Source organism: Paramisgurnus dabryanus, chromosome 1, assembly GCF_030506205.2.
Source record: "Paramisgurnus dabryanus chromosome 1, PD_genome_1.1, whole genome shotgun sequence".
NCBI classification, from domain to species: Eukaryota; Metazoa; Chordata; class Actinopteri; order Cypriniformes; family Cobitidae; genus Paramisgurnus; species Paramisgurnus dabryanus.
The window spans coordinates 76,176,776-76,192,508 of record NC_133337.1 but is presented as its reverse complement, the minus strand read 5'-3'; the positions used below and the strand labels follow the sequence as shown (position 1 = coordinate 76,192,508).

Below are 15,733 nucleotides of genomic sequence, written 5' to 3'. Positions count from 1 at the left end.
AACCTGCTCAGAACGTTTGCAGAACCTTGCCAGAACGTTCCCGGACCGTTCTCAAAACCTCTAGTTATTCCCTATATTTAGGCACCATTAATAATACAAATTCACAATTAAATCATTAAAAAAAACACGATTTCACTATATAAACTAAGTTTATTTATATATAATCTATTTAAATGAACAAATAATCACACAATCCATGTTGATCCATGGATTCTTTATCCGTAGACATAAAATCAAAATCATTAATCACAGGAACATTTATAGAATTTATAGACTTAGATAATAATATAATAGGGTAGATAATTTGCTTATATAACACATAAAATTGGCAATAAACATGTAGAACATTGTATCATAAAAAACATTTTAATATTTTAAAAATGAAAACATTTAAACAATGAACTTCAGAACTCCACAGCAATCTCTGCCATCTGCAAAAATAACAAACAATAAAGGCAACGTAAGTTAGTGTAACATTAGGTTAAACATTTAGATGAACAATTCAATGACAAAAGTATTATCATTAAGTTGCACGACCCCGTCAAATGGTCTGATAAAAATGCATATACAGATTTGAAACGCGTTTTGTGTAGGCCTACTTCTTCGTAAAAAGTTTTAAATATATTTAGTGCGCTGCAGTTTGGTTATCAGAAGAATATTTCATTTTAAATAATTATATTGGTATACTGATAAACAAGAGACATACAAACAAGAAAAAGTTCAGCGCCAGGATATTAGTAATTTTGATAATGATTCTTTACGACATTTTATTTTAAACTATAAAGGCTATATATATATATATATATATATATATATATATATATATATATATATATATATATATATATATATATATATATATATATATATATATATATATATATATATATATATATATATATATATATATATATATATATATATATATATTTATATATATTCGAACAAGCAGAGTTAAACCAATATGATAAAGTGTATACAAGTAAAAAAGTTTCACACCATAATTTTCAAAAGTATGCTATCTTTTACGCATGGTTTCTTTAAAAGTAGGCTATTTTCTCTACAACAACTGATTTAATCAGCAAAATGATTCTCTTTTACCTTAGTATTTTTAGAACAAATCTATTCAAAAGGTTTTTTTTTGTTACTTCGACAGCTACAAGTTGGTAAAAGTTTAGTACTGCAATAGTACAGTTTTTATACAGATTGAAACGAGTTTTTATTTTAAGATGTCGCTGTGGGATTGAGTATGGTGGTTCCAATTTACATTTATATTTTACTGGTAAACGGCTTAATTCATTCTTGCAAGCGCTTCAGACGATGTCGCGTTTATAAATCAGGATTTTAGCAGCCGTTAAAGGAACAACTAGTTAAATTGAACACAAGGTGTTTCTGGGTCGTGTTTTGTCACTACTTTATAGTATACTCGTTTCATGTCTGACAACCGAACAGATAATATGTAAAAAATAGCATGCAGTTGTTTTACAGTTTTTCTCGATTGCGGAAACACTATAAACAGGCTTTTGAACTAAAATTTCAAAACCATAACGCCATTTTTCAAGAAGCACAATCATTCAAAATCAATTTGCTGAACAATAAACACTACTCCCCTGATTTAACACATGAGTTTTAAATCAGTGAAGTTTTACTTCAAAACTCTACACACAAATCCCTACATCTCTCGGGGCTTACACCATGTGGTCATATGGAAAGCACTAGCATTCAATACTGTTCACTCAAGTCAGCACAGCTAAGGCTCAATTAGCAAAGGAGGAGGAGGAGGAGGGAAAGAAGGAGGGAAAGAAGGAGGAGGAAGAGGACTTGTTGAAGGAGGAGGAAGAGGAGGAGGACATGGTGAAAGGTGACAAGCAGTCTCAGATTCAAGCCACTCTAGCTGACCATGTCCTTGTCCATGGTATGATTATGAGGGAGGCTGAGCCACGAGTAAAGCCTAATTTGAGTCGCTTCACTGTTGCCTCCATGGTTTTGAGTGTAGAGTTTAATTTTGACCTGAAAATATAATACTTGGAGTATTGTGTGAGATGTTATGCAATTGTGTTTACTGTTTAGAGAATATGAGGCATAATTTCAGTAAATGTGTTTAAGCAACTGAGAAAAACTGTAATATGCAATAGGGATGGGCACGAGTACTCGATTGCTCAAGTACTCGAATGTGGCATCGATGATCGATCACGAAAACGATGATCATGTGGGTTTATTTATTTATTTATTGTTGATATGGCGGCATTTGGGTGTCTGGTTAGCGTTACGTTCGCATGTGGCAGTAAAGACTGGGTCTGGAGATGCGTGTTTGACGTCGTGTCGAGCTACGCAGACCGACGTATGACATCAGTAGCATTACCATGCGTGATTCAAAAACAAACAGATAATTCCGCGCGACCGCGCATCAGCAACCCGCCAATCTGCGTAATGCGCGGCAGCCCGCGAGCCCGCGAAGCCGGTCACACCTCACATCACTGAGGCACTATGGTTTAAAAGGATGCCGTGATCTTCGGAAATACAGTCAGTCAGTTGCAAAATGTACAGCGCCGTAAAAGTTCAATGGGTTATCATCTCATATTTAAACATCAAATGTCAAGAGATACCAGAGAGCCATACGAGCATTACCATTACATCTTGACTGAGGTAAGAGGACGACACGACACAGCTAAATGCTAAAATGATAGCAAAACACTTAAAGCTGCTTAATGTTATGAAGCTTGAGCTATGATTGGACGTGTTTAAAAGTGCACTGTTTATGATGCACATCCACAAACGGAGTTAAACTTTCTTTTTTTTTTAGATAACTTAGTTGAAAACTTAGTTGAAGTCTTGCATTTATGCAGATAGATGGACGTTGTACATTTATGTTGTATAAAGGCTTAATATTATGCAGAGTGCGTCATATAGAAAGAAAGCTTTTCCTGTTAGAGGTTTCTGTTAAAAACATTTAATTCATTTAAACTCTAGTATGTGTTCATTGTTCTGTCATAGTTTCTTCGAAATTAAGTTTTATTTGAGTGTTTTTAATAAAAATATTTTCATTTTCACCATGACGTGTACGCCCCTTTGATTGCCCCGCCCCCAGTTAATCGAGTACTCGTTCTTCAGACCTATGGATTAATCGAAATGAAAAAATGACATAAATGCACATCCCTAATATGCAATATAATGTGACAGATAAAAGAGAAGAAATTAAACATATTTCAGGTGCCAACACTCGATCAAACGCAAACACATCACATATATGCTAATTAGCGTGTGACGTAATCGCCACATGCTCTAAAAAAGTCTCTCTAAATCCTGTGGGAAACACTGAATATGATTACCATTTTAAATTTCTGTGTGGGGCAAATTTCAGGGCTAATGCAATTAAGTCTTCCACGTCAAGGGCCTTTAATGCCTTGTAGTTTTTCTGTGTTGATTCTGTAAACAAAATAAAATAATCACAGTCAATAATTTCTATAATGTGTAGATTGTAAATACAATTCGATGAAAGAATTAAATTAATTTTTCAGCTGATTATAAAAAAACACAATCTCATGGCAATTAGTACTATGTATGTTACGAGGTGGCTCATTGTACTGATTTAATTCATTCTTATTTTAATAATAGTCATAGGTATTTGTATGATTTACTGTACAAATTCATAAGAATTGGCCTTGTAAAATATGTGCCATTTAAACCAGGGATGGCGAACATTGGTCCTGGAGAGGGCAGTCCTGCAGATTTTAGCTCCAACCCTGATAAAAGCTCACCTGCCCGTAGCTTTCTAGTAACTCTTTAGACCTTGATTTTAGCCTGTTCAGGTGTGTTTGATTAGAGCTGGAGCTAAACTCTGCAGGACTGCAGACCTCCAGGACCAACATTTGCCACCCCTGAATTAAACATACAAGTTCATCATGTCATGTCATGTCATGCTCATACTCCTGTATAACCACAATTGTGATGTATGGTTGTAACTGTTGTTATGATTACTACATGCATAATTATGCAAGTTGATATTCTGATCATTTATATGTTTTTCTTATTTTATAAGCACATCAGTACCAGTTACAAATCACATCAGTCCTAACTAGGCCTGTCACGATAACAAATATTGCTAGACGATAAATTGCCTCGGAATTTATCACGATAGACGATAACATTGATGCTCCGGGACCATTATAATAATGCAGATACACCTTTTCAAAGATCTATAAACTTTTGTTTCTAAACAATAAGTAATACTGGAACTGGAAGACATTTTAAATATCCACAAGAAATGAACAAAATAACAGGATGATTGCGTTTTAGGTGCATATGCATGTTTGTCGTGTTGCCACTTTTAAGTGCTACGTTTTTACCACAAATGCGACATAACGGCTCGTTCAGGTTTAGTGGTTCACCTCGGTCATTAGGTTTAAATCCAAAGTACTCCCACACTGCAGCTGTAGCGTTTGGTTTTGAAACTTGGCTGTTTACACTTGGTATTAAGATGTGTTTTTGATCAGATCACAAGTGGACGAGAGAGACATATCACGTTTACACCTGGTATTTAAATCCGTCTCTTTTGTCCACTTTCGACCGCTTCTGTCCTGAATACTGTGAGGGGGTGGTCTGTCGAGACGGTGGTCGAGTCTCTCCGCTGTCATTTAAACGCCAGCGGGAGTAATTATGAGTTTATATGGACGCAAACTAATATTATGTCCACTGCTTGTTTAGGAAGTAAACATGCTGCACAGTATTTTCTACATGTATATGTTAGAGCTTTCTCTGAATTTTCAGCGCAATTGATGAAATAAGATCGCGCAACTTTCACACGCTTGCAAAATGAAACTGCGGAGATCACCCGCTTTAGTTTATCAATGAAAGGCTAAAAATAGCACTGTTCACCTTGTGTCAGAAAAGTCAGAAAAGACGTAAAACATTGTGATCAGATCGATGAAAACGCATGTTAATGACAAGTGTAAACAGCCTCTAGTAAATCCATCTTTTTCTTCAACTCTCGTCTCAACTAGTGTTTTCTCCTGCTACACTCCTCACGCGGCGCTCATCCTCCTCAGTACGCCTACTGTGATAGGCTACGCCAGGAGTCCCCCCTCCCCACACAGATCATGCGACTGACAAATGACTGACGAGGGTTCACTCCTTGTCACTCGTTGCACGGAGCGGTCATCCAGTCTCTTTGGTAGAGAGAGAGAGACAAGGAAAACAAACAAGCATGCAAATGTGAATTATTGCGGCCGAAAAAAATGATCGAGCTCATTTTATTTACCGTGCGATTAATCGATTTATCGTTTATCGCGACAGGCCTAGTCCTAACTAGGGATGCTCCGATCAGGGTTTTTGCAGGCCGATACCGATCACCGATTTGTTGTCTTCGTGATCGGCCGATACCAATGCTGATACCGATTTTTCAAGCTGATGTGCAAGCTTTTTGATGACTGTTACTGGTAACATTTTTTCTAGATAAAGTAATAACACAGATGTTGCCTTTGTTATATTACTTGCAGTAATTAGGTTTATTATTGTTTTAATAGAGAATCAAAAAATTAGCACAACAAATATTTCTTCTGCAAAGAGAAATTGAATATGCCTTTAAAAAGTCTTATGTCAGTTAAAAGTGATAAAAATAAAACACTTCAAAGTCTAAACTGTATGAATTAAACATACACGCATTCGTATGAAGTATAACAGTTCTTTAGTGAAGAGCAGAAACTGATTTTATTGATAGATGAATTAGGATACTGTAGCTTTAAGACGTGAGAGAGATCACTCTGTTCACGTGCACTGATGACTGAGGCTTCTGTGTGTGCATGCGCCGGATGTACACGGACAAGAGCAGCTGTGAGGAAAATGAAAGTTTAAACGCTCAAACTTTAAAACGCATGCAAATAATAAACTTTTGGCATGAGGATGCAATTATCCGCGATAGATGTGTGTTGTATACGCTGTTTGATGGGAATGTGAAGACGCGTCGCGCTGTTGATCAGATCGCGTCCTCATAGAAAATACGCTTATCTCTGCAAACGCAAAGAGAGAAATGCAAATCTTGCAAGTCACACGAGCGATGGGTTATAAAAATGCTCGCATTGCGTAAAAATGGTCTCTAACTGCAGCCGCATTCAGGAGCCCTATGTTGACAAAGGTAAACAGAAAGATCGGTTTATGAGATCGGCAAATTTAGCGAGGACCGATCGAGTCATTTAATGACGTTATCGGCCGATACCGATCGGCGGCCGATCGATCGGAGCATCCCTAGTCCTAACGTAATGCATTTTCTTCTTGGCCACTTTTCTTCTTGAGCATGCCTTAATTTACCCATTTCTAGTAGGCATACTCCATTAGTAAATAATAAATAAACCTATACTGGGTTGTTTCAATGCAGTGCTTTATTTAAAAGGTAACCCATGTGTTCTGTCCAATATTTACCCAGCATTGGGTTAAAAATAACCCAGCAGAATTTAGAGTGTGATATTCTGGTCCAATCTTATTCTGTCTCTTTTAATTGGATATTGCTGAGAATAAACGGACAGAAATGAGTTTAAACAATGAGATGAAAAAGAAAGCTTGCCTATTATTAAAGGGCAGATTCTAAGCATTTGGAAGGCTTTCTTACCCTTCCTCCATTTCATGCTGTAGGCAATCGGGACTTCAGTGGACTTCACCTGGGTTGGCTCCCCCAAGGGACCGTATGTAGTTAATCTAAAACAACAACAACATGTATTTTCTAATAAGTAGAAAATAATTATGAACACATACTGACTATATACTTTGTTGCATTTATGCATTTGGCAGAATTGTTTACTGTAGTAATTAATTATAGTCCTACTGTGAGCAATTTAAAATTAACAATTCTAACATACAGCAATTGTTTGCATTCTTCTAAAATCACAGTATCTTATTAAAATGGTTGTGTTAAAACAAACCCAATCAGTGTTTATATATTACATTAAAAAACACTAAATGCGTTGTCCAAAACTAGACACAACTCTGTGTGTATACAACAACGTTGTATTAAAAGTAACACAGATGTGTTGTTCAAATAAAAACACAGCTGTGTCTAGTTTGGGACAAGGCAGTGAGTTTAAATGTGTCCCAAAAATAACAATGATTGGGTTTGTTTTAACACAACCGTTTTTAAAGTCTAGAACATATTAAGCAGTCAGTAAATCATTATTTTATGCATATAAATCATTATTAACTTGTGAAATATAATATAAATGTCCATTAACTATATTGAAAGTTTAGGATTGGAACATGCCTAGCTTATGTACGTATTTACATTATACATATTCAGATCATTTGCATCAATATCTGCAATTTAGCTCAGCTGCCTCCAATTTCTCTTGATGGTTGCTGATGGGTTCTGATGAACACATGAAGATATTTTGAGGAATGTCTGTAACCAAACTGACCTGAAGCACCATTGACTTCCATAGTAGGATAAAAGAATACTATAGAAGTGAATGGTGCTTCTGATTGCTTTGGTTACAAATGAATCCAGAAGTTGCAAAGATTGCTGTGTCATACCCAAAATGACCTGAGGCTGTAACTGCTACTTCAAAAGGTGTTTAACTAAGTACTGAGTAAAGGGTCGGAATACTTAGGTCATATCAACTTTAAAACCCTCCCCCCAAAGAGATGCTGAACAGAGCAAACATTTACTGGTAAATTGCAGTTAACAGATCATGTGTGAAGTTGAACAGAACCTTTCCGGTAAATCAGTGCTCCCAATTTACCAGTAAGAGAGGTTGTAAGATTACCAGTATTTTACCGGTAAGCGCTATGTGTGAACGAAAAATATAGGATTACCGGCATTTAGAACGGACGACGTCAGACCGTGCTGAAAGCTTCGGGCCAATCATAATGTTTAATACAAATGATGCGTTTACCCCCGCACTGTTTACGGACGTTTCCACACACATGCTGCTTGAAAGTCGAGCACACCTGAAGTTTACATCCATATTTCTTCACCAAAGCTGTTTAAAACAGCTTACCACCTACTTGCAGAATTGCCGACGTAGCACGCCCTCTGTGAAGCCTAAAGTGCAAACAGTACTGTTGTTTAAAATGCATTTTCGGTTTGACGTCCCCTCATGCAATGTTGTTTAGTCATCATGAGCAACTTCGCGACTGTTTACCACAGACGTGAAAACAACAAAATACGGACCGTGGATATGAACGACGTGGATTGTTTACAAATACAACACTGAGCTCGCCGCACCCCACAGGAACTTCCGCTTTCTCAACGAATTTACCGGTATTTTGATACTGATGTGTGAATGATGTCTTACTGGTAAAAAGACGGAACGTCACTGCGTGTGTGAACAGCACATTTTTGTATTTACTGGTAAATTCATTCTGGTAAATTCATGGTAATTTACCAGAACTACTGTGTGAAAGAGGCTATTGACTGGTTGCTTTAGGTGTGGGTCAAACAGCCTTTTGTGCAGTCCCTTACCAATAAAAGCTAACATGGATTGGACTCCAGACCTTCTGGACTGTCTGTGAGAGACTTCAAACTCGCCCAGACCAACAAGGCATCATGTTAGCAGACATCCCGACCTGATCAAAAAATTTGATTAGGAGATGTTCTGGTCCTATTTTTAATATATCTTTTACAAACTTACCACAGGTGATCTGGCAAAGCAAAGACTTATGAAACAGCATCTTCCCAAATCTCCTCTTCAGGCTCATCTTAGCGATCATTGCATTTGATAAAGTTTGGAAAAAGAAAAACATATTTCATTAGTATAGAATCATAAATGTAATGTTTTGGTTAGAAATACAAAAAACTGTGGCCCAAGTACAACTTTGAAAGAAATAATGTTTACATTATTTGTCATGGTACACTGTCACTTCATTACCTTTTGAGTGGTACAGATTTGGGCATCTGGAAAGACACGTGACTTCACCTCTGTGTATTTTATCACACTTCATCAAATTGCATGGTAATCTGCCTACAATATGAAACACATAATAAAATAAAAAACAAGTCATGGCCCCTTTTCAAAAGAAAATATAAATTGTGAAATACAAAACACTGCATCTTAGTTATTACGATTAGTAGAATTTGATCTGAATACAAAACAAATACTAAATGCATTGTAGGGGAGATGCTTCAAAAATAAATTGTAAATTATTGATTTCTATTACAAAATGCTAGCTTGGTGGTGCGTTACAATGGTGGGTGGTAGCTCATGGACATAGCCATCATTTAAAAAATTATGATTAAAGCCATAATACATAAAGATAGAAAATAATGCTGTTATGTACACCACCACAAAGACAAATTTTATATGTCAATATGAAGCCTCTCTAAAACTTATGTCAACATCCACTCTGAACTATGAATTCACTTCTGGCTCTGTCTATTGAAAACAAAGGGTTTGAAATATGTAAGCCTAACTTACATACTGTAGAAGGAATAGTGACATTAAGGACCACAATGGAAATAAGTTATATTAACTTTATTGTGTTATCCTTGACAAATGTGTTATTTCACTTTTTGTCCAATAAATCAAATCAAATCAAAAAGAAATGAATTGCTGTGCTGAACAATAACAATTGTATCCTAAATTATTTTCTTATATTTTCCTAATGACAATGATAAACCAGATATGCACTTTTTGGGCGCTTATGTATTGGATGAAAATATAAACACAAAATAATACTTACTCTTCAGCCAATGGAACACATCACAACACAACAAGAAAATGACCTGTAAAGAAAAGTGAACATAAATATACAATAGTTATTAATCCAGAATTGATGGCTTCTGTTTAAATTCTTAACCGTTTTAACAGGCTAACTTACTGAAAACTGTGTGCCCGTACTGTAAGTTAAATAACCCTACATTTACGCGTCAAACCCTACATTTAAATAACTTGCGTTATAATTAACTAAACAATGTCAAATAAATTTGAAGAACGAGGATAACACATTTTTATAGAAGGTAAAGACAAATAAAAGATCTTTACTACATTAGCTCAGATGGGTCACGAACCCCCGTCAAGTGAGCCGTCATCTGCAAATGCATGGTCAAGCCCATAGATATGTATATAAAGGCTAGATGGCTCGTCCGCGCTGATGGCCATTTGAGTGGAACGTCCGCATTTTGGCGGCCATCTTAGGACAGGGCGCTCGCTCACTTGTAGCATTGAGTTTTAATGATGCAGGTACTTTTAAATGACCATAACTTGCTTAATTTTTTACCGATTTTCAAACGGATTGGTTTGTTATAAACGTCAAAGATGTACCTATGACACTGAATACGTATACTAAAAATAAATAAAAAATTCATGAAACATGTTAAAGCATCCAGAATTATAGCCACGTTAATAACGTTTGTAAAAAACCAAACCGTTTGTAAATCCGTCAAGAATTCAGCAAGTTACGAGCATTTTAGTTGGCGTATGTCACTCACCTTCCGTCCACAGCAGCAGGGAGCAGCACTATGGCAGCACTGACCTAAGATGGCCGCCAAGTGACGACACAGCTGACTCCGCCTTGAGCCATCTAGCCTTTATATACATATCTATGGTCAAGCCAGCCGGCGCCTAAATTGTGATGCACGTCATTCTGTAACATTACGGTACGGATACTTGCAGCGGCCAAAAAACTGACATAGACCAACGCGATTCGACTTCGCTCGCGCGCCGAAAGAATTGACGGCTGCATGACGTCAAAGTACCGCGAGAGCGGCTCGAGAAATATTACGGAGGCTAATTTCGACTTGCTCTCGCGGTGTTTGACGTCATCCGGCTGTCATTGTTTTTGCTATTTAATCGGTTCATTTACCCAATAACAATATAAACGTATTAACAACGTATTTTATATTACACATTACAAAAAAAAATTCTATTCACAGTAGGCTATGACACATTTCACTTTCAATTGTTGACAAAAATATTGTTTTTTTAAATGTTTCCAAATGTTTTGTAACATTACTTTCTTGCTTTGCCTACAGGGTTTACTTTATTGACACGACCTTCTTCATGATGACCCCACTCTGTTTGTGACTTATGAAAATAAATTACAGCAGATTAACAAAGAAAACTGTACACAAAGGCTGTCCACAATACATCAACATGCATCATTTTTGCCCTGGTACTATTCAAAATCCTTAACGTGTACTTACAACTAAAAATATCTTCTTTTGGATGATCCACACTCTGTCCATGTCAATTTTCAAACTGTTTCACTGGACATTTTTGAAGAAAACTATAGGCAAAGTATGTGAACTATACATCAACCATACATCAACATGTAGCATTTTCACATTGCTATGATTCAAAATCCTTAACGTGTAACAACAACATTTCAAAAATATCTTCTTTTGGATGATCCACACTCTGTCCATGTCAATTTTCAAACTGTTTCACTGGACATTTATAAAGAAAACTATAGGCAAAGTCTGTCAACCATACATCAACATGTAGCATTTTTACATTGCTATGATTCAAAATCCTTAACGTGTAACAACAACATTTCAAAAAATATCTCATTTAGGATGACCCACACTCTGTCCATGTCAATTTTAAAACTGTTTCACTGGACATTTATAAAGAAAACTATAGGCAAAGTATGTGAACTATACATCAACATGTAGCATTTTCACATTGCTATGATTCAAAATCCTTAACGTGTAACAACAACATTTCAAAAATATCTCATTTAGGATGACCCACACTCTGTCCATGTCACTTTTCAAACTGTTTCACTGGACATTTATGAAGAAAACTATAGGCAAAGTATGTGAACTATACATCAACCATACATCAACATGTAGCATTTTTACATTGCTATTATTCAAAATCCTTAACGTGTAACAACAACATTTCAAAAATATCTTCTTTTGGATGACCCACACTCTGTCCATGTCAATTTTCAAACTGTTTCACTGGACATTTATAAAGAAAACTATAGGCAAAGTATGTGAACCATACATCAACATGTAGCATTTTCACATTGCTATGATTCAAAATCCTTAACGTGTAACAACAACATTTCAAAAATATCTTCTTTTGGATGACCCACACTCTGTCCATGTCAATTTTCAAACTGTTTCACTGGACATTTATGAAGAAAACTATAGGCAAAGTATGTGAACCATACATCAACATGTAGCATTTTCACATTGCTATGATTCAAAATCCTTAACGTGTAACAACAACATTTCAAAAATATCTTCTTTTGGATGACCCACACTCTGTCCATGTCAATTTTCAAACTGTTTCACTGGACATTTATAAAGAAAACTATAGGCAAAGTATGTGAACCATACATCAACATGTAGCATTTTCACATTGCTATGATTCAAAATCCTTAACGTGTAACAACAACATTTCAAAAATATCTCATTTAGGATGACCCACACTTTGTCCATGTCAATTTTCAAACTGTTTCACTGAACATTTATGAAGAAAACTATAGGCAAAGTATGTGAACTATACATCAACCATACATCAACATGTAGCATTTTTACATTGCTATTATTCAAAATCCTTAACGTGTAACAACAACATTTAAACATCAACATGTAACAACAACATTTCAAAATTATCTCATTTAGGATGACCCACACTCTGTCCATGTCAATTTTCAAACTGTTTCACTGGACATTTATAAAGAAAACTATAGGCAAAGTTTGTCAACCATACATCAACATGTAGCATTTTTACATTGCTATTATTCAAAATCCTTAACGTGTAACAACAACATTTCAAAAATATCTTCTTTTGGATGACCCACACTCTGTCCACGTCAATTTTCAAACTGTTTCACTGGACATTTATAAAGAAAACTATAGGCAAAGTTTGTCAACCATACATCAACATGTAGCATTTTTACATTGCTATTATTCAAAATCCTTAACGTGTAACAACAACATTTCAAAAATATCTTCTTTTGGATGACCCACACTCTGTCCACGTCAATTTTCAAACTGTTTCACTGGACATTTATAAAGAAAACTATAGGCAAAGTATGTGAACTAAACATCAACCATACATCAACATGTAGCATTTTCACATTGCTATTATTCAAAATCCTTAACGTGTAACAACAACATTTCAAAAATATCTCATTTAGGATGACCCACACACATTTTTACATACATACACACAGGGCCGCTGCTGGTCAAATGGTTGCCCTAAGCGAACATTTACTGTGGTGCCCCCTTTAGTTAAAAAACAACAACAAAATCGCATGCAACTTTATGCAACTTTATTAGAATGCTATTGATATCATTTATACTTGCATTTTGACAGCAGCTCAAACTACATTTATACAAATATGCCGTTAGATATTTATTATAGTCTATATTTCTGCATCTTTACCTGTGTAGCTAATGGACTTTACCTTAATCTAATGTGACAACGCTAAACTTACATGTCTGCTATTTTTTGGGATTACTAAATGGCTGCGTCCGAAACCGCATACTGTATAGTAGGTACTGAATTAGATGAAGTACCTACTTACTTGGCGTTAAAACAGTAGGTACTGTATAGTATGAATCCTGGTTGTATGAATGAGATTCGGACGTACTACATCCGCCATGTTGCTACATCACGTGACATTCGTCGTCATCACGTCATGTCATTTCTGCGCGAAAACAGCCGCGTGCCTCTTCTTCTTCTTTGGATAACTCCTCGTCCGGGGCATCATGGGATAGTGAAGCGTCCATCGTATGCACACTGCAAAATCTAACCGGAAGTAGTATGTCATCCGGGTACTTTTCGCATACTGTTTTTCGAATACTATGTATTCGGACATACTACTCGCCTCGCCTACTGCCTTTCGCGTACTATATAGTATGTAGTAGGCGGTTTTGGACGCAGCAAATGTCTTTCTTGCAATTACAATAAAAGTCAGCTTTAAGAAAACAGCATATATCTATTTCAGTTTTTCTCATTTGCTAAAACACTAAAACCCATTGGCTGAACAAAGTTCTCAGTTGCATGAACTGATTTATCTAATTGTACAGTCTGTTGTCAATACCTTAAACCATTTCACATCATAAACCACATTTGGCAGATCTCACTTAGACTTTTTAGCAACACTTCACACACACATATTCATTCTCAAAACACATTCTGCACTCTAATACACATATCATGCATACTGCTAAACACAAGCGGCAACAATCAAACACAAATAGAGCACACATGTCATTGATTACAGTTTATTTCAACTGCTTACACACATTTTTCAGAGTTTTCCTCTTTTTTTCAAAACTTAACACACAAATTCAAGAATTGCACACACAAAATGTTAAATGCCTTACATCTCTTTCAAAATGAAACACCACAGTCAAAATATCACAAACATATTTCAAAAGCAAACATTTGTCTTACGTTGTAAACACCTTTACCATAATGTTATATTTCTGAATATGTCATATACACACTGTTATTCAAAACCTAAAGCTCTTCTTTTAAAAGCTCCCATGTACATGATTGAATGTATTTGGGAGAGAGCTGTCGAATATATAAAGTAAAATCAAAAGCAAAATTGAAACCACACTTTTTATTTATGATTTAATTTTTTGCTTTTTGTGGTTGTAAATGTAGAACTAGTGTACACAGCTTGAAAGGAAAAAATACATCAAAATGTAGTGTTGTTGCATGTAGTGTAAAACCAAACGTGTGTGCTTGCATGTGGAGATGATTGGGTGCATCAAGGCTCCATCTTTCCTCCGTGCTGGGTCCGGCCACAATACTTCATCCACTTCATGCTATATTCTCTCTTGCCAGACAATGTGAAAAGAACCTTCTTGTATGGCGTATCCAACTTTCCAGCGCCATGTGGAGAAAAACTCCTCAATAGAATTTAGAAATGGTGAATATGGAGGCAGGTAGACAACAGAAAAATGGAGATGAATAGCAAACCAGTTTTGGACCTGATGGGCATGATGAAACCTGACATTTTTCCAGATGTTGACAAATCTTGCCTGGTCTTCATTCTGCAGACCCTGAACAAGCATGTCATCAATGGTTTCCAGAAATTGTATGATGTGATCGGTGTTATGGGGCCAAGTGTGGGGTGATGGTGCAGGAAACCAACATTTTGTGAAATTGTAGCACACATTGTAATGTTTCCGCCACGTTGTTCAATGACATTCCTTCCCCTTCTTCTGGTTTTACTGAGATTAAAGCCCACCTCATCCACATAAATGTGTTCATGGAGAATGGCATGGGCATTCATTGTCCAAAAGCTATTACTTGACCTTTGGCCTATTTATAGGCCACTCCTAAAGTCATGATTTTTTGTTGTTAAGTAAAGAGTGTTTGCACATGTGAGGAGTTAGTACGAGGCATTTTGATTGGTTGTGTTTATAAAAGGAAATCAAAAATCTTCCTGTCAGATTTTTGTGTGTTGCATAGAAAAATTGTGTGTTGTGTTTTGCAAAAAGTGTTTAATGAAATTGAAAACTGAGTAAAAGGCCAAAAATTTGTGTATGGTTTTGCAGATTTAGTGTGTGGTTCTGGTGTTTGAGTGTCTGGTTTAAAATTGTGTGACAAGTAATAATTTTGTGTGTAAGCAGTTGAAAAAAACTGTAAACACAACCACTCAAAATGGATTTAACCAGTTTCAAATAATGTGACACAACCAATATAAGCCAGTTCACTGTTGTATACTGTAGTAAGTATCATGGATGTCCTGCAAAAGTTTCTTCAAAATCCTCATTTTAAAATTGCTAGTCTGTATGTATGTCATTGTTCATGAACAAGACATTCAAAATGTT

At 36.0% G+C, this 15,733-nt stretch overlaps 1 long non-coding RNA gene across 6 annotated transcripts; it reads right to left on the bottom strand.

Annotated features, from left to right (window-relative positions):
- Positions 1-130: 130 nt before the first annotated feature.
- Positions 131-10,492, bottom strand: LOC135734528 (uncharacterized). 6 transcript variants are annotated; one of them, XR_010527382.2, is made up of 8 exons: positions 10,412-10,492; positions 9,664-9,706; positions 8,853-8,945; positions 8,616-8,682; positions 8,447-8,550; positions 6,602-6,687; positions 3,330-3,426; positions 131-431 (listed from the first exon to the last, which is right to left on the bottom strand). It is a non-coding gene; the product is annotated as an uncharacterized lncRNA (long non-coding RNA). The 6 variants fall into 6 exon arrangements; XR_010527379.2 differs by lacking the exon at positions 10,412-10,492 and adding an exon at positions 9,969-10,078; XR_010527380.2 differs by lacking the exon at positions 10,412-10,492 and adding an exon at positions 9,992-10,077.
- Between the last annotated feature and the right edge of the window lie 5,241 nt (positions 10,493-15,733).